Below are 19,931 nucleotides of genomic sequence, written 5' to 3'. Positions count from 1 at the left end.
GAGCGCACAGAACAAAACCGAACGCGAGCACGCCAAGGCGCAGGCAGAGGCTGAGGAGCGCACAGCACAAGCTGAACGCGAGCACGCCAAGGCGCAGACAGAGGCTGAAGAGCGTAAACCACAAGCCGAACGCGAGCATGCCAAGGTGCAGGCAGAGGCTGAAGAGCGCAAAGCACAAGCCGAACGTGAGCACACCAAGGCGCAGGCAGAGGCTGAGGAGCGCACAGCACAAGCTGAACGCGAGCACGCCAAGGCGCAGACAGAGGCTGAAGAGCGTAAAGAACAAGCCAAACGCGAGCACCCCAAAACACAAGCAGAGGCTGAAGAGCGCAAAGCACAAGCCGAACGCGAGCACGCCAAGGCGCAAGCAGAGGCTGATGAGCGTAAAGAACAAGCCGAACGCGAGCACGCCAAGGCGCAGACAGAGGCTGAAGAGCGTAAACCACAAGCTGAACGCGAGCATGCCAAGGTGCAGGCAGAGGCTGAAGAGCGCAAAGCACAAGCCGAACGCAAGCACGCCAAGGCGCAGGCAGAGGCTGAAGAGTGTAAAGCCCAAGCCGAACGCGAGCATGCAAAGTTGTTAGCAGAAGCCAAACGCAAGCATGCTGTGTCGCTAGCAGAAGCTGAAGAGCATAGATTGCAGCGCCAATTAAGGCTCGCAGAACCTGTTGGGGGTAATCGAGAACGCGCACCGGGGCCCTCTGTAGCTGTTAGCCCACACAAGATGATCCCGCCTTTTGACGATCGCAGGAACGACTTACACCTCAAACGTTTTGAGCGTATCGCAGAAGGAGAAGGGCACAGCTGGCCCAAGAAAAAATTGGCTACAGCACTCAGTATGTCTTTGACTGGGGACGCTCTCCGTGTGTTCGGTCGATTGTCTCCCAGAGATTCAATGGATTACGATAAAGCAAAACTAGCCCTGCTCCACCATCTTCGGTTCACAGCAGAGGGTTATCGTGAAAGTAAGCCGCTTGATAAAGGAACAGGCAAGCAATGCGCAGAACGCTTGCTCAGTCTTTTTGATCGATGGGTCAAGAAGTCGGGAACGGCCACAACGTACAATGATTTACGTGACTTGGTAGTGGCCGAACAGCTCATGAGGCACTGTCATAGTCGTCTGGCTATTTTCCCTTGAGAAAGAGAGTGCAAGATGCTGAACGAAATGGCTGAGGCAGCAGACAACTTTCTAGAGGCCCAGCGACAAAGAAACTTGTCTTCGTTCAAAGAATCGTTCGAGGTGGGCATCCCGAGAGAGAAGGATGTTTCATCAAGTAGACAGTTAGGAAGGTGCTTCTGATGTAACCTACCTGTACACAAGGCAGTCGACTGTCGGTCTAAGCCAAAACAGCTTTGTTTCGTTTATTGCCGAAAAACAGGGCATGATGTAAGTTCCTGCTCAAGGAAGCACCAAAACAAGCAGCAATCGTCTTGTGTTCAGCCAGAGAGTGTTGCTCCTGAAACGGTGTCCACAATCGCTAGCAGAGAGGCTAGAACCAGATGAGGATAAGGTGGTGGTCGGACTTGTCTGGAAAAAGCCTGCAGACACCCAGCACATGCCTGTACTAGAGGGAGAGCTCCAAGGCCTACCCATACGTATTTTACGGGACACGGGGGGAGCAATACAGCGGTGGTGCAGAGAGCCCTAGTTTCTGACTCAGCTATCACAGGCTTGAGATCTATGCTGTTCCTTGTTGATGGCAGTAGTCTGGAAGTTCCCGAGGCAGAAGTCTATAACGCTTCCCCTTATTCCGCTGGTTCGGCCCTGGTAAAGTGCATGGAGACACCACTGTACGATGTCATAATTGGAAATATACCAGAGGCCCGTGAGCCGTCAAATCCAGATATTTATTGGTAGAAATTGTAGGGCGTTGCTAAATTATATCCTGGCATAGTCAATGACGAGGTTGACTGTGAAAATGGTGAGGGCGAGGGCCCAAAACTGGTGTTGGCTGGAAAGGAAGTTTCCGGACGAAGGAGAGAAAATACTGTTTTAAGCGTTGCTACCGTGAGGTTCACCAAAGAAATGCTAGAAACAGAGCAAAGAGACGACGAGTCATTGAAGGCGTGTTGGATGAAAGTAGGAAAGGTGTTCCGTGGCAAGCCCGGAACTTCGCACTCCAATTCTGTCGAAAAGGGGCTGCTGTATCGCCTCCATCATCTCGCCTCTAGCAGAGAGGTTCGGCAGGTAGTACTCCCAAAGTCTTGTAGATCACAGGTGTTAAGCATTGCCCACAATAGCCCGTTGGCGGGGCATCGGGGCATTAAGAAGGGTACAGATCGAGGTCTGTAAGAATTCTACTGGCCGGGAGTGCAAGAGATTAAGAGGTATGTTAGGTCGTGCGACATCTGCCAAGGGACGTGCTAGAAAGGCAAAGTAGGGAAAGCTCCGTTGGGACGAATGCCTCTTATCGACACTCCATTTCATCGGGTCGCTGCCGATATTGTCGGTCCGCTGCCGCCAACATCGGTGAAAGGGAATAGATTTATTCTCACTCTCGCCGATTTTGACACGAGACACGATTTTGACACGATTTTGATCCCGATGCCATCGCTCTGCAAGAGACAGATTCAGCAACCATGGCAGAAGGTTTGGTGGAGATGTTTTCACGAATAGGTTTTCCGAGAGAGATCCTTTGTGACCAGGGCTCCTGTTTCACTTCAGAAATGATGAGAGACCTCAATGATCTCATGTCAGTGAAACATCTTAGCACGACCCTTTACCATCTAATGTGCGATAGGATGGTGGAGAAATTTAACGGCACTCTCAAGCAAATGCCGCAGAAGCGCAGTCAGGAGCAGCCCAAAACTTGGGATCATTATAGCGCTCCACTTCTGTTCGCATACAGAGAGGTACCGCAGGCGAGTCTGGGGTTTCCTCCGTTTGAGTTGATATTTGGACATGTGCGAGGACCGCTCGCAGTCCTCAGAGAGCTCTGGACCAGAGAAGAGCTGGGAGAGGACCAGGGAAGAACAGGGAGAAGACATGAAGACGACATATGGTTACGTTCTCGATCTAAGAGAACGTCTTGAGCAAACTGTGCGAGCAGCACATCAAAATTTGTAGCGTGCCCTACAGTCTCAGAAGAGATACTATAGCACGAACAGCAAGAAGCGGCATTGAAGGGTTGGAGAACGTGCCCTCATTCTTTTGCTGAATAGCCACAATAAACTGTTGATGTAATGGAAAGGTCCATTCGTGGTTTCTGACAAAAAGAACGACCTGGATTATTGGATCGAATTGCGCCACACTAAGCTATTCCACGTCATTATGCTCAAACGGTACGAAGAACGTGCGTACCAAGAGACCGTGCAGGCGTCATCTTTCGTCGTACTCGAAGAAGGTGACAGGCTCGGATAACGTAGGAGCCGACTGCATGAGTCGTTTCTAAATTACCGGAGGCTTATGCCCAATGTACACCGCTACTATCCGGTGCGTTTGCAACGATGACCTGTGCAAACGCATGGGTGTCTGCGGGTTGTTTTTCTTCTCCCGTTCTAAGGTTATGTGTTGTTCAGTGTGTACATGTTCACCTTTATGGTACAGACATGCTTAGTTTAAAGTTTGTGTCTGATATTTTGTACTGTTTTCATTTTCCCTTTTGTCAGATGTGTAAGGTTTGACCCTCTGTGTATAAGGTTTGACATGTTCCCTCTGTGTGTGTTTCAATGTGTCTCCATGTATAACTGTGTAAAGTGCCTACGGTGACTTCGGCGGCGTCTGACTGGTCCATTTATCACGTGAACATTATTGTTTGTGCATCAACGGAGTTTCTCTGCTTCTCACAGGAACATAAGTGTTGTGTGCACATACGGCAGTTTTTTCTATATGAAAATACTTTTCCGAAGGGGCGGGGGATCGTATGAGAGGTGCACAACAAATCTGAGGATTTTTGAACGCGGTGTGTCGAGAGTGGTGCTTTGGACAGCGGAGTGCTGCGCGTGCCAGCCCAGCGTTGCGCGTACGAATGGTGTATGCGAGGCGACGGCAACTGGGAGCGTAGCCAGCACGAGGAGCGTAGAGCTGACGTGTCAGAAAACCGAGGTGTGAAGGGAGACAGCGCAGCGGAGATCGGGTCATTCAAGCGTGGAGGTGGCAGCCTTCAGACGTTGGGTCCGTGCTGCTGTGGAACTCCCTTGGATCACCGACGCAAGTCTCCTGCGTTCCTTGCAAGCGTGGAGGTGGCAGCCGATGGATTGAAGGTCCGTGCTGTCTAAAGGCACGCTTGGATATCCTGCTTTATAAGCCTCCAGCGTTTCGGGCCGCCGTCGATGGGATCTGGCTACGATTCTGCTGCTGCCAAGTTCTTCGGGCTGTTGATGGGAGACCACCTGCGTCTCCTTGTGTTCCTCTCCGCTCCTAATGCCACCTGTCTCTTTTTAGCCGCTTCCGTCGATGCAACGCCAGTGACACGTCGCAGTTGATCAACCTGCGTTCCGTCCTGTCTACAAGGCATCCCCGCTTCACCTGGGACGCTTCCTTTATTTCTGTAGTGTTGTATGCATGTTTAGTGTGTTTTTCTTGTTTTCGTTTCGTATCGGCTCTTTTCCTTTAAAATATAAATACGGCTTCGTTTTTTTTTGTTTGATGTCTTTGTTCTCTTGTTCGAATCTGCAGGCGATAGCATTCCCCTTCGGAAAGTCGGGGACGCGTTACCGATTCACGACAAAGATACAAGTGTTGTATACGCCTCACCTGTCCTCCTAACTTCACTAATTTCTATGACATCCCATTTAAGTCTCAATTTCAATGAGTGAGAAAACTTTTCCACAGTTCAACCTTCGCAGCAATAACATCGCACACATTGCTAAAAACACAGGCACTTTTCAGGAGTATCATTAAACAAGACAGAGCACATGACACTGAAATTCCTCCCTTAATTCTTCGATCCTTTGTATTACCCTCAGGGAAAACCAGCTCTAAGACAGGCAATTTTTTTTCTTGTCTTGAAATCTTTCTCAGGTCACAATTTCCAAAAAAAGGCAGAATTTGATTCCCAGTAAACAAATATAAATCTTGATTTTCTTTGAAATTTCCCTGATGACTAAGGGGAATGTCATGCCCAAAAGCTGTGTTGAAAGACAATGTGGAATGCCACGCCCAATTAAAAGCTGTGTCCTGAAAAACTAAGTGGAATGCCACACCCAAAAGATTTGGTTTATGGTCATGGGGGTTTCAGGACAGAGCTTTTCGGCATGGCATTCGAGTTACTCTTTCAGGACACAGCTTTTGGGCACAGTATTCCGCTCATTCATCTTTCAGGACACCACCCTCCATGCCAACAACCCTATGGAGGCTGAGGGCGCGGCCACCGCCTAGGAGCTCATACAGTCTACACAAGATCCCAATGTCACTGAAATCTGCACAGACTCCCAGGCTGGGTACCACCATCCTTGTCGCACCAACCACCCCACGCATTCTCTCATCAGGATACATGTTTACCCAAGAGATAACCTTCACATCAGTTCCTGGGCATGCCTGACCCCCATAATCAGCGCGTTCATGCGCTGGCTCGAGAACTATCCCTCCGGGCCTCGGGTACACCCAAACCCATGCAGGAAACCATGCAGGCTCTGCTCACATACCACCAAATCACCACTTATTACAAAAACAGCTGCTCCACATTCCCAACACAACACCAGACACTAGATTCAAAATACAGTGCAGTCTGACAGCAACTGCACACTGTTGCATCTCAATTTACGTCTTTCGTCGCTACTACCCTACCTTGACCCTCCAACTTTGCTCAACATGCGGGGTGGCCAAGGACACCCTCACGCACTACCTGTGGGAATGATCCTAACCCACCTATCATGGGAGGCCGCTCTACGAGCTGCTTAACCGGCTGGCCAAACATGGCTAGTGGACAGAGCTCTCCGTGAAGCCCAGGCCCTTGGACTCTTGGACAAGTAGGAGTTCATCCATGAGAACCTTTTGTTCTTTTCTTAAAATAAAGTTAATGTTCCTCTTCCCCCTGTGGAGCAGTTGTAAAGTTGACAATTAGAATTTAGTGTACCAGCCACCAGCTTGCACTCCGCTAATTCATACATCATGAAGTTCATCGCCTTATTAGCTTGGCTTCGTAAAAGGTGCGAGCAATGAAGCAGTGCATCAGCTTGGAAGTGCTTGACATTGTGTAAAAGCGGTGTGTTGCCACCGCCAGAGCTATAAGGTGCGCGCAGTGCCTCAAGGCACCCTAGTTACGCCGGGTGCAGACGATATACGAGGCGCGGACTGTGCTGTCCCCGTGTTACAGGATATAAGTCAGGACGCCTGGAACGAATTCTATCGACCCGCCTACATTCTACAACTCATGACCTGGGCGTGAGCTCTTCCATTATATTGCTGCATGGTTTCTTCACCACAGACGGTCTTGTTCTTTCTGTCAACGTGAGCACCTCTTGGATTCGACCACTCACCTATCAAGAAGAACTGAGTTGACCTCATCGTCTAAAGCAGATGTAAGCATAAACTGCATTGCAGCCCTACTGAAAAGTTTTGAATGGGTCAGCAAATAGGATTATGGCACATCGGTCTGATTGAATAATGATAAACGTCCCAAAGCGACTCAGGCATATGCCGTACGCAGTTAAGGGCTCCGGGTAATTTCTACCACCTGGGGATTATGGGGCCTACGCTCCCCTGGCTCGATGCAACAGACTGCACGGGACAAGCTCCCTCATCATTCTGCATCTTTCGGGTGTGAATGAGTGCATCAGCGTACAACACCACCGTGCACATCCAATAACTTCTTCACTGCCAGCGTGGTGAGCATGCGTACAATCTGGACAGCAGCTAGATAAAGGCCGAGTGAGCAGTGCATGGCGGAGATCAGCGCGGGAGCGCTGCCCACGCACTTCGTGGTTCTGGCAGCGCGAAGTAGCCGCCGGCGAGACGTTCACGGTTTGGGTTCTGTGGGAGCGGTATCCTTCCCGGCCACGGCAGGCTACCGGCAGTGTTGCAGCCGTACCTGGCATCAGTGGCCGTGACACCGGTGGCTGTGTGATTTTTTTGGTGCTAAGGTGCGGCTGTCGTTGCGTACGTAGTTTGTTGGAGTGTCTTGTTGTTTAATCCGAACGTAGCTTTTAGAGCTGTCCCTCCGTTGCGGAGCTCGGGCGCTAATTAGTTCTTCCGCTTGTGTGAGCGCTGCCCCTCTGCTTGGAAAGCGGTGCGAGTGTATTTGTTTAGTTTATTTTCGTGCTGTTTAGTTAGACTCCAATAAACTGTACTGTCGGTGCTTGAGGTGTGTGACTAATTGAGCGATACCTTGGCTCACAAACCTCTCGGAAGGGGAAGTTCCCTCAGGTTCTATAATGTGCATTTTTTGCAGTTTATTTTCAGGGATTGCATGTTACCTCCGCAGTGCTCCAATTAGTGTTCATTCCTTTTTAATACAAGCCAAAAAATGGTAGGAGCCATTCACATGCATCAACCTGATGAATACCTTTCTTGAGAAGTCGTGCACCGCATTAGTGTTACCAACAGATAATAAGCTTATTTGCGTCAATATATAGCATGGAAGTTTCAGCCTTCAACAAAAAAAAATTGGCGGCGGTTTAGCTCTGGTTAAACCTGGAGTGACGCAATAGCTACAGCTGGCCGAGTGGAACTTGGTCACGTGACGAACCACGTGACCAGCCATGGCGCCGCGCCACCAGCAGCTGATCTGCACCTCATGACCAACAACGTGACAGCGTGGCAACGCAGCCACAGGGTGGCGGTGCCACCACGCTGAAGGCTCGAAATGCTACCGTAATGTAGCTATCGCTATAAAATTTAAAAAATAACATTATAATTATATAACGCAAACTGAGAATGTTCAAGCCTTCCACAGACTATCCCTGAACACAGCACGTTCTGTGGCTTCAACGTTATTTCGGAGGCAATACCTGCCAAGCTCGCATGCTGCAATTGAGCACAACAAAGCCTCCTATTAGCGTACACTGGGCCTTTTGGGTTTTGTACGGCACACGTCCTCAGTCACCTATTCTTTTTCATATTCCACACGGCTCCTTTCCTTTCTCAACAACCTCGGCTGCCTTGTTTCCACATTCATAAACATTCCATTATCTCTTAAGCCACTGCATGCTGTGTGCTTCGCCTCAACAGCCCAAGGTTGTCGAGAAGTTGTGTTCTCGTGGCAGCTCATAGGCTTGGTGGTTGAGTCCACTGCAAGCCTCTCGAACAGCAAGTGAAAAAAGATGGCATTGTAACTCGATGTGCCAAAGCAGATGATCCGAGAAAACAAAAAAATTCACGTTATATTCATTGCAAATACTGTCTCTACAATTTGTGTACAAGCTGGAGAGCAGAGCTAATTTACAAATAAACTGTGCTTTCATGTGACAATGAAAATCCCAGCAGGTCAGCCTCTTCATCAGCTCAGACATTGCTGTTCATGAAAAGAAAACTTAATAACATGCATATCAATATCAAAATCCTTGATTACACAACCAACTAGTTCAAATATGAACCAACTGCATGTATGCAAAATAGAATTCTTCCTTGGACATATTCAAAGAAAAGTAGTAGGAAGTATTTTTGGCAAATATTAGCATTCTTTTTTTACTCATGGGCTTGCACAGTCGGCAGACCCAACTCTCACAAAAAGTTTGCCTGCGTCAGCCTCCATACAACTGCTGCCGTTTAGAAAAATTTTAAATACACAAAAATATCTGCAACACTTCCCAGTACATAAGAAAAATGGCACATTCACTACACTAGTTTTCTCCAGAACAGATACATTTACCAAGTTACCTGGAACACTGACCCTGAGCACCAGTGCCTCAAACATATAATACTGTATATTGGGGCACAAATTTCTCAATTCCTAATTTCACCGTTAATAGTGCTAATGTGTATATTTTTCTTGACTTGTGCTTTAATTGTAGACAAAGCTGCTCCAACTTCCAAAAGGATTTGTTTATGAGCTCACTGGTGGTCCATGATACAAGGAAACTACAGCTGACAAATAAACGCCACATAGTAAAGAAGACACATATAGGTGACATTTATTTGTCGGCTGTAGTTTTCTTGTGCCTCTAGCTTCGTCTGCATATTTAAAAAAAGGCAATAAGCTGCACCTTTTCCGTTGTACAACAGCTACAAGTTACTCATGAACAGCCACACATTCCTGAAACCAGATACTTCTTCATGACATGAACTAAGGTCATTGAACAAAAAGGAGGCTATTGCAGTCTGTATGTGTAAACATGTCCACCATGTATTCTTCATCAGTCTTCAGGAAAAAGTGCCAGCATGTTTCTTGCAATCACGACCACAAAGAGCGCCAGAGGCACACTTATCAGCACTTTAATGAACATGAAGTCCAACACATTTTCCAAACTGTTGATATCATGTAGCTTTTGCCTTTAAAAACAATGCGAACCTCTGCAAAAGATTTCAGGGCACACCCACTGAATGGCATAAATAAAAAAAAGAGTATTCTTAGGCTAAGAATTCAAAGCTGGAAGCTCTGAAAAGCTAACCATGCATAACAGCTCTTTGTGTGCTGCAAACGCTCTGAAAGACAATGCGATGTGTGAAAAAATGAAGGAAGGCCCATTCCAGACTGGAATGCCTCAATGATTTAAGTAAACATCACAGAACACTCACTAGTTAAGTACTCGCCATGAACAACAACATGACTGGAAAACACTCTCAATTCTAATTTGATGCAGGAGGCAAAACAAAACAAATAAATAAATACTGCATGTACCATGATGTGTACCACGAAATGTGCACTGCCAAAAAGAAAGAGTGCTTAGCTGCCTTTCCTCTCACAAGCACATTGCAATGTGGATACACTCATCTGTATCACAAACTGCTAGAATATTAAGGAACAAATATTTACTCTAGTCAAATGAGAAAGAGACGGTTTCAGCACTGCTGCGAGATCACTCTGTCTCAGTCCCTACACACTGTCATCGCCAGGCAGTACTCTGTCACCATGCTTGCGCAGGTGTACGCCATAGCGCATATGGTCGGTGAACACCTCGTGGCAGAAGCAGCAGCGGAAGCGCATTTCGGCCCTGTGCGAAGCCTCGTGTGTCCTAAAGGATGCCCAATAGACGAATCCACGCCCACAGTAACTGCACCGGAAGCTGTCTTTCTTGCGTGGCTGGCCACTGCAAGCCAATGGCAAGGCCACAATTTGCACAACCACACAGAAATAGCATCTCAAAGCAGCAGAAGACGCATTTTATACAGGCACAGCAAACAGCATACACATTCAGTGATCAGACAGACTGCTTCTATCAAGAACAACCGACAAGAATGGCATGGTATAGTATGTGGGGTTTATTAACCCATAGATGCCTAATGTTCTGTATATATGACATACATGTATGTCATAACGAGCACGTGTTTCCATTCCCTTGCCTGCTGAATAGCGTCCTACATGTAGGACACTGCTTTCTTGCGCAGTAATTCTAAAACTTCATAGCGTAAAAGCTTGCACCTGCTAGCGTAGGCTCAAAACAATCTAAACCTTTCCTGTACAAGGGTTATGTTATATGCATTCAGTTTTGTGCGTTGTGTGTGTTGAGAAATAACCGCCAGTCTTCCATGACACCATTTTTGAAACTCAACCCCATCGACTACATTGTAATTCTGAAAAAAAAAAAAATGTTTCGCATTTTCATGAGGAAACCACCACACGAGATGAGAAATGTGATATTGAAGTCAATATCAAATGTTTGAACCTTTACTACACGTAACAGGTAGCAAATTCACGCAGTATCCTACACTGTAGTACAGCTCAAAAGTCGCTACTGAGAAAAACATCGCCACCAATAAAAGAATGATTTGAAACTCCGAAATGAAATAAACATTTTAAATCGAAAAATAATAAATTTTTTCAAATTTCAAAAGTTTCGAATTACCTGGGTTAAACTTTTGCAATCCATAATTTAGAAACGGCTACAAATTCGACAAATGGTTTATATCACAACAAAGTAGCATAAAAATGTGACACAAAACAAATTAGTTTTATCCCTTAATTTGCACACGCAAATTTATTTGAGTTCTCATCTTTTGCAGATTGCTCGAAGAAGTTGTCGAGAGCAAAAATTTAAGACAAGCTCTAACAAATATTTCTCGAACACACAGTGAGAGCACTCAGAGGGCTTTCCATTTTTTATGCTCTCTCCTTATAACTCTAGTTTTGCGTTGTTGTTGCCAAGTTCTAAATTATGCTTTGTTACTTTCCCGCATAAGATCACTCATGAGCTTGTGAAAATAACTGCGCAACGTACTGTTCTCAAAGTGACGCAGACGTTGTTTGTATTTTTTTTAGCCCTTCCCACTTAGACCAAGTGCGTCAGCAATATCACGTAAATGCGATTACTGATTTTATGGTCTGTGCTGAAATGTCAGTTTCCAAAGTGGGCCACTATGCGGGAGCCTAATGCTGTTGACAGAATTTTCAAAGTGCCAGCCATTCCTGAAATATCCATCAACAATTTCTTGCCCTTCTCTGTTCTGCTTTCTTTTAAAAAACTGGGCATGAAAGAACTTCAGAAGCATTACTGGCATGACGACTATGAACATCGTGCTCCTGTGACATGGAAGTCGCTTTATTTTTTTTTTGCTACCACCCTCTGCACCATATTTTCACAAACTTAACATGGCCAGGAATACAACGCAAAGGGAGGTTTCAGAATTTAGGTTAATGCAAGGGCTATTACTTCACTGGCAATTTATGATGCCAAAGCTTTGTGCTTCATCCTGCCCAGATAACTCTGCGCCCGTCTACCCTTTTTCTCTCCCTCACTCCACACAGCTTTTCCACTGTCTTTCCCCTTTTCAACAGCCCATGTCACTCCTACTATATCCTTCCACATTCACAGCCACTCTCGCATGCCATGTGAACTTTGCCCCTACATTCCCAAGGCCATCAGAAAGTTTTATTTTCTTTGCAACTCACAAGCGTGGTGGTTTAGCTTGCTGCAGTAATCTTGAAGACCAGTGGAAAAAAATTTATGCTATGCTCATACTGCGGTTCCAAATACATAGGTGCATTTGGTGAATGTAGTTAGAAGAGTTGCGTTGTAATCGTGCGGATATCGTAAGTAGCTGCACGGGCCTTTACCTACATGCACTACACGTGCTCTAGCACATGTAATGAGTCACTGCATTCAGGGTCAACAAACAATTGTTTCTTGTGAACCAAACTGCTCTTTGCACGGGCACTGCGGCTGAAAAACTAAGCACTCTGAGTGTTTCCTTTTCCAGCAAAATTCCATAAACAGCTCATGGTAGAATTTAAAAATCATTACAGTAGAAGACCAATTCAAAAGGGATCAAATGCGGATTTCCTGGTACACTTTGAGAAATCTTCAGCTCAAAATTTTGCTTCATAGGTCAATATGCAGGATCTTTCCTACGCCTCACCACAACCAGAAATGTTAGAAGTTTTAAGAGACCACATTAAGGGGATCTGCCAGAGATGCATCAGCACCAGACGCCAGTGTGGCAAGTTACTTACAATGGGGCTATGGCGAGGTGGCAACAACCACACATCACCCAAGCATTATTTGTAGAGGCAGCCGATGAACCAATGCTTCCAGCATTCTTTGCACATGTATGGTTTTTGAAAATATTGGTCCACAGAGATCTCAAGAATGACTGGCTATATAATATTCAATCAACTGTGGTTACTTGTCATAACAAAACACACAAAACCGGCATTATAAAAGTAAGCACAAGGAAGCAATGAGGAAATAAATCATGATTTCGAGCTATTCAGGTTATGAAAGTAACTCACTTTTATAGTGCCCAGTGACCCTAAAAGACCCACAGCAAAAGCATGAAAAGCATAAGCCTCGTTGCATTTAATGTTTGATATTTTTTCAATTTGTTACGGGTAAAATAAAGTTCACTTCACAGGTACACACCTGTACATGAACACTGCACACAATGTAGTGTGTGTGTGTGTGCGCCGAAAATCGACTTGGATGTGCATGCAAGCTGATCTCTGGAAAAAACACGATCAAATAAATAAGCTCAATGTGTGGCATCGTAATGTTGCTGCCTGTGATAAGGATGCAATGTGCACCTTGTTAGGATGAAAATTTGGGCTAGTTGGCTGATTGAAAGCATAGCCATTAGTGGCTGCACAGGACAGATGTTATTCTTACAACTACCATTTACTTCGCAAGAACTTTGTTTTTTACATCACCAAAATCACTTTCAATCAAGAAATCCAAACAGACGTCAACCTCCCTATACCACGGATGGCTGTTCTTTGTTGTCTCAATGCTAAAACCTTCATTACTGCCACATAGCTCTCAATATATAAAAAAATTATGTTATTTTCTCCTTTTTCAGGTACAGTGAAATAAGTATGCCACAGGGGCTAAAACGATATCACAAAGAGTCACTGCAATCCAACAGCCAATAGGAAGTTCATCCTTCTGGATGTACTCTTTACCTTTATAACTGACCGTGGTTGGCCAAAAGTAACATTTTCAAAGGCCAAAAAAATAAAAACATCTGTTCATCTAAGGCTCTATGGCATCCAGAAAGCGAGCGGCACATCATACTCAATGAAGCTTTTTACAGAATGTTAAATTTAACCAATTTTCATCTTTGCCCCCCCCCCCCCCACCCCCTTCCCCCCGGAAGTGAAAACCATGACTGATGGCTCTTTTTAATGCACTGTGGCTGAAAAATTAAACATCCTGGGCATTTTATTTTTGAGTAAAATTCCATAAAAAGGGCTCCCAGCAATGGGCCTTGTCAAAATTCCTGCAACAGAATTTAAAAGTTGCTAAAGTAGACAAAGAATTCAAAAAGGATGGAATATGGAATTCCTGGCACTATTCATCTCTAATATTTGCCTTATTGGCTGATATGCAGGATCTTTTATGCCATCCCACAACCGGAAATGTTAAACGTTTTAAGGGTGTGCACTGAATGAGGTGCGCCACCTGCATGATGGAATGCCACCTCTCTCAATGGTGACAGCCTTCTGAGCATCCTGAAATGTTTCATCTTTCATCCGCCATTGTCAGTTTCGAAAGGAGTTTTGGCTCATACATTGTACCGGCTCAGCTTAAAAATACTTTTTTGGCCCAGTGTGGAAAATGAATATCACCAAGCCGTAACAAAATAATCAAAATTTGGGACATTGGCAACAATGTGGCGGTACAGTAGAACCCGTCTATAGTTGAGTAGCCATGACAAACAAAAAATATTGAGTATATCAGTTGTTGGTGATGGCATGGCTCTGATTGCTTAGCAAGCACACCGTGCTGGTTTATAAAACAAGCACTCAGAAATACTCTACATCCTGCTCTTATTGCCCCTTTTGTGATAATTATTTAGTTATCATGTTTTCGACATCGTTTATGTCTTGTGGAAGTGCCGCATTTGCATGAGTATAGTGTGGCTACACAAATAAGGCCAGTTTGATTCTATGTGAAAACTAAAGCTTTCCATGGTCACAGCGTCGTCTTCCGTGGCTTAAAGCCGCCTACGCAGTTCCGCCGTGCCTCCGCTTCTTGCCCCTGCGCGCTGCCGTGCTACGAACGCACGCCCTTACCTTTTATACTCCTCAGTGCATGTTTACCAGCTTTCCTTTCTCTTCGACCGGCGTCCCCTTCTTTCTACATTCATAGCCAGCTCTACTTCTTTCGTGCGCGTCACCCGCTTTGCCTCAGGGCCTCAAGGTCTTAGAAAAGTTGGCTTCTCCTGGCGGGCTTCTTGGTGAAGCCACCTCAATGAGCGCCGTTTTATCGTATTCAGTATCTATACGCCTCGCGATCCTAGACTTCGCGCGCGCCGCCATGTCATCATTCCGCTTGAAGTACATCGCCACGGCCAGACGCTCTTTACCATATACGTTTCTTTGAACAAATCTTTACTATAACCGAAATAAAAAATGTACAGTCGTCTAGCTAGTATATGGAATGAGAAATGGGACCGCAGCCTCACTTTACTACATCCAGGTTTCTATTATAACCGACTTTACTACAGCGGGTGGATGCCATAGAGTAATTACTCTCGTATTACAAATCTACTCCACCTTGGGGGATTTCCCTAAAACATTTGACCAGTCTATGCTCATTTTCTGCACTGCTTACTCTAAAGAAAACAAGCAACTAGAACCACCGTTTAAGATTAACAGCAAGGACCATTATAAATACTGTGAATTTTGATCGTGTTATTTTCAGAAAACACGAGCCTTCTAGAACTGCCCTGTACTATTTAATAATTTGCACATGCTTGAAAATTAAACTGGCCTCACATAAGACATGTTGCTCCAGAGCGGCCGTCTAAGGCCATCTGGGCTATCAAAAGATGTGTAGACCCTGAAAGCATGACTGATATGACGCGTTTCCCTCCATACGTGGAACAAACATATTGACCTACTCTGCGATAAACTTAACAAGGTTCGCAGGATATTAAATACACACCGCCACTTCTAGCCAACAGCAGTTAACGCATAATTTATAATGCACTATTTTTGTCTGCACTACACTACTGGCATTTAATTTGGCCAACTACATCAAAAGAAAATGTAGGGAAGCTTAAACTATGTCGGAAGCCTGCCAATGCCAATGTTCTATTTCATGCTCGTACTTCTGAGTATTTCGTTCACTGGAAACTTCTTTCCATGGAATCGATCTACCCCTTTCGTCTTGCGTGTACATGTCGCTCGTCTGGCTTGACGTGCAACCATAGCTTCCTGAATTTGATAAATCTTCGACCCCGCACTTATACCTACAACACTCGTCAAAATGACTCATGGGTTGTGCCTTTCTGTCGCACAGATTACGGCCGCCAGTCCATTTCATATCCTGCAGCTGACCTTTCAAATAACCCTGTAGAAACCAATATCTGCCCGGAAAAGATGTCCAAATGAACAATTCATGCATATTTTCTTATGGCCAATGCTTTATAGTCTTTGTATACTTTTGTTTGTACTTCTGGCGCCCCTGACGTCTGTTAGTTACCTGTTGCTTATTTTCTTCGATACTGTGCTTAGACTGCCATTAAGTGCTCTGTATTTGCTGAATGGCGCTGAAAGTTTGTCTTACTGGCTTTGATTTTTAGGCTGATATTTGTTCAGCTCAATGTGTTGTACCAAAATGAATGCGCTATGGCCTGACAGGTGTCCAGCTGAATTTTGTTTTCAAACTGCTGACAAATTGTACACAGAGGGGGCCAGGCTTCGTCAAGCCGCAATCAGCCGGCTTTTACCAGTCACCCCCTCTTTCTCCTTGAGAAAGAAAATAAAGTTTGATTTGACTGGATATTTGCAGCTAAGATTCACCAGCAGTCAACATCTAAACCAAAAAGACCAGAAAGCAGACAACACCAGAAAACACCATTTAGAGAAGGCACAACACATCAAACAAAAATACGACGACATGCGCTGTCTGTTGCGATTTACATTCTCTGAACAAGCAATCACTCGCTGAGCAGTTGACCACTCTAAACCACCACAAGACGACATAGGATGCAGTACTGAATCCAATCTCTTTCTTACTGGTTAACTTAATTTTCTGTAGGGGTCCCTTTCTTTGTTTTTTTTTTCAGACACTGTCTATGGAGGCGGGCTACGATCTAGCTCACCTCCAAATACTGTTACAGAGGCAAGATCACAAATGGAAGCTCCACTGATTTGATGCACTGGTAGACCCACTATGAAAGAGAGTGTTCAGTTTGCCCACAAGAATGAATTCGGGTGTTATTTATGCACTAGACTTGAAAACATCTCATGGGCATTGGTCCAATTTTTAGGGTAATCACCCAAGGGGGAGTCTGTTTCTAATAGGGGAGTAATCCGTCCAGAGAAACTACCTACAATGGAGAAAAAAGTGTGCTTTCCACTCATACTTGTGGAATACTCATTGGCTGTATGCAGACAGTGTGTTCCTTTAACTGTGGAGCAAACTGCACTGGCTTTCCAATGAAAAAGAAAATGCATTTATACTGGCCGAAGTAGGGTAGCATGCCATGAAGCTGGCATGAAACGACAATGTGAGGCAAATACTACAATGAGATGACAAAAAATAGAAATAAAAATAATACGCCTCTGCCCTTGGCGCTAACACTCGGGACACAAGAATGAAAAAAACAAAACAGAGAAGGTGGTATACCCACCTTGAATGGCGCTGTAAGGGACTGTACGAAGATCCTCGGTTGGTGCCAACCTCCCTGGCAGGTCTAGGTCTACCAGCCGTGTTTCCTGAAGGAATTCCAGTGTTTGGTGGTGGCATCACTGAAAGGAAACGTTGCATGCATAAATCACTGACGGCGGACTGAAAACTAATTAATGTACTGATGCTATCAGATGACATCAGCACCCAGATTTCTTGCAAAAGTTGCATGCCTCCCCTATTCACAACATAAACTGAAAGCACATTGTCAAATGTGCTCTTCTCTAATGGAGTGTTTTTGCTTAAGAGTTTCCTTTCTCGCTTTTTATGTGCACAAAAATCTTGCGTTGTCTGCAAACAAACTAGTCTAGAAACCCGACAAGGAAGAGGACAGGGTGAGGATGCTTTGTCCCCTTGACATGTTCTGGGTGAACCATAAGTGTGCCCATACATTTCCACTATGACAAGGCAACACAAGACATAGTAGTAAGGTAAATTTTTTTCATGCATCCCAAGTCTGCCAACTGCTCTTAGCACTCAGCGCCATCAACTGTGGGGTGACTGATGCCTTGCCAGTAGAAGTGGGAACAAACATGCATCACATGCAGACACCCCCCTCAGTTCGTGCCCTCAAGCAGTCAAATTTTCCTACTAGCAAAGAGCAAAACCCAACCCTCCCAATGCATTCTCAGCAAAGCACAACACTACCTCTAAACCAGAAGATTGAAATCATTATACGCATCACTGGTTTTTGTCTATGTCACCTTACTCCTGAAGATTATGATGAACAATTCAAAGGGAATAATTAGTGAACCGTGAAAGTTGAGGAGGCACCATTGAAATCCACAGCAAATAAATGACATGATTTTAAAATAAAGGCATGCCAGTCACATTCTGGATAGGGTTTAGCAACATTTGCAAATGCCACAGAGGTAAATACAATTGAACCTCGTTATAACGAAATGGTTTATAATGAAATAATGGATATAACGAGAGAATGACAATTTCCTTTAAAAAAGCTCGGTAAACACAGGCTGTAATAAGTAATTGCCGGGCCTCTTCAACTTTGTTGTAACAAGGTTCAACTGTATGACAACAGCAAAAGTTAAAGGAGATTTCTCCATGACACTTGGTACATCACATAAGAAGACATACGGGAACTGTGAACATGCAGTCACACAGCATACTGTGCACTCTACTGAATATATAATTGAGTAGCATATTAAGGCATTGAAATCTGCGACCGGCTTTCCAGCATGACACTGATTTAAATGGAGGACAAAAGTTGGACAGGATCTCCGCACTCTGGAAGATGGCTGCAGAAGCCTGAAACATAGAAAGAAAAAATTTTAAACGCCTGTTTTATGTTTCCATTTTTCAGTCCTGCCAACAAATAAGCAGTGTGAAATATACACAGCATGAAACTGCGATCTGGATGTGCATTCAACGCTTTCCTGCCAGATTTATTCCGATTATAAGCTTACTTCATCAGTCATTATACTAGGATGGCTGAACTCTGAATCGCTGCATGTACAACGTGAGTTTACCAGGCTAAAATTATTTTACTTGCTTTATCACAAGAAATATTGTTTGTCACTTGATACACTTTTGCTACCCCAATATAGGTCCATATATAGTAGACTCAACCAGCCATGGCAGCATGCCCACATTTTGCTAGGACCAAACTCCATCAGAACTGCTTCACCCTCATCAAACTTTATCAGAAATACTTCCCCCTCACAGCACACCAGCTGAACCGTTCACCAGCGTTAACTGTGCGAACTTCAGGCCGAAGCCTTTGTTCACTTGTTACTGCAGCTCTTGTATCCCTCTCCTAGATTCCAGGCTAGCATGCTGCCTTACTTGTAAATGAAAACATAAAAGAGTTCTGGTAACATATAGTAAACCATGCTTAGATCTGAAATTAAAGGAAAGACCGAATAATGCAGCATGTAGTAGAGTTGTGAAAAGAGTACAAAATGAGCACATCAGACAGGAGAAAAACACGTACAACACCAAAGCGTAAGTAAAAACGTGCTTTGCTTTGATGCCAAACACTACGCTACACAGTAAAGCACGAAAAAGTACTAACGTATAAACCCATATAAACCCAACACACAAACTCAAACGGTACATCGAAAACGGGCACGAGCGAACGGTGACATGGGCCACGCTTTGCGGCAAAGCGTGAATAGACACGAAAAGAAGAATCAAAGCGACATCAAGTGCACGGCACCATCCAAGATGCGTGTATCACTGAGCACGGAGGATTAACAGCACGGCAGATGTTCGGTGCCACGTTCTGCGCGCACAAGTTGGTTCCGACAGTCACCAGCAGTTTCAACCGGCACCGCCAAACGTCAACTCACGGACGCGGGCCCCAACAGCGGTTGCAGGATGACGGGTTTGCGACTAGGACAACAGGCTTGCGTGGATACCTTGTGGATACTTCTTAATTACGTGGTCTTGAGATCAGCACACGCCGTTTCCTCTGCGAATGCAGCTCGAAAACCACTGAACACAGAGCTAAGAACACCCGAAAACGCCTTGCCAAAACTGCGAACCTATCCGAGCCAACCACGACGACGCGCGCGCTCCTGAGTACTTCGGTTTCGGTTCTACTTTTGGCAATTTGCCTCTGAGTACAAAAAAATTCACCTCCTCTAATGTATAAAATAATTCCACGAGTCAGATTCTGACTAGTCATTTGTTTACTTATTCAAAGCGGCCAAAAGCAACAGTTTTTTTTAGATTTTGTTAGTTTCATTTTCGGTTCCATAGGGACCCAGCATCACCAGTGCCGTAGTACCATTTTGAAATTC

At 45.0% G+C, this 19,931-nt stretch overlaps 1 long non-coding RNA gene across 1 annotated transcript; it reads right to left on the bottom strand.

The window, feature by feature from the left end:
• Positions 1–9,299: 9,299 nt before the first annotated feature.
• On the bottom strand, positions 9,300–19,822 carry LOC144106270 (uncharacterized). The gene is made up of 2 exons (XR_013308957.1): positions 17,114–19,822; positions 9,300–10,128 (listed from the first exon to the last, which is right to left on the bottom strand). It is a non-coding gene; the product is annotated as an uncharacterized LOC144106270 (long non-coding RNA).
• Between the last annotated feature and the right edge of the window lie 109 nt (positions 19,823–19,931).

The sequence above is a fragment of the Amblyomma americanum genome, chromosome 10 (genome assembly GCF_052857255.1).
Source record: "Amblyomma americanum isolate KBUSLIRL-KWMA chromosome 10, ASM5285725v1, whole genome shotgun sequence".
Taxonomy (NCBI): Eukaryota; Metazoa; Arthropoda; class Arachnida; order Ixodida; family Ixodidae; genus Amblyomma; species Amblyomma americanum.
Note: the sequence above shows the minus strand (reverse complement) of the source record. Positions and strands in the feature narration are given on the sequence as shown.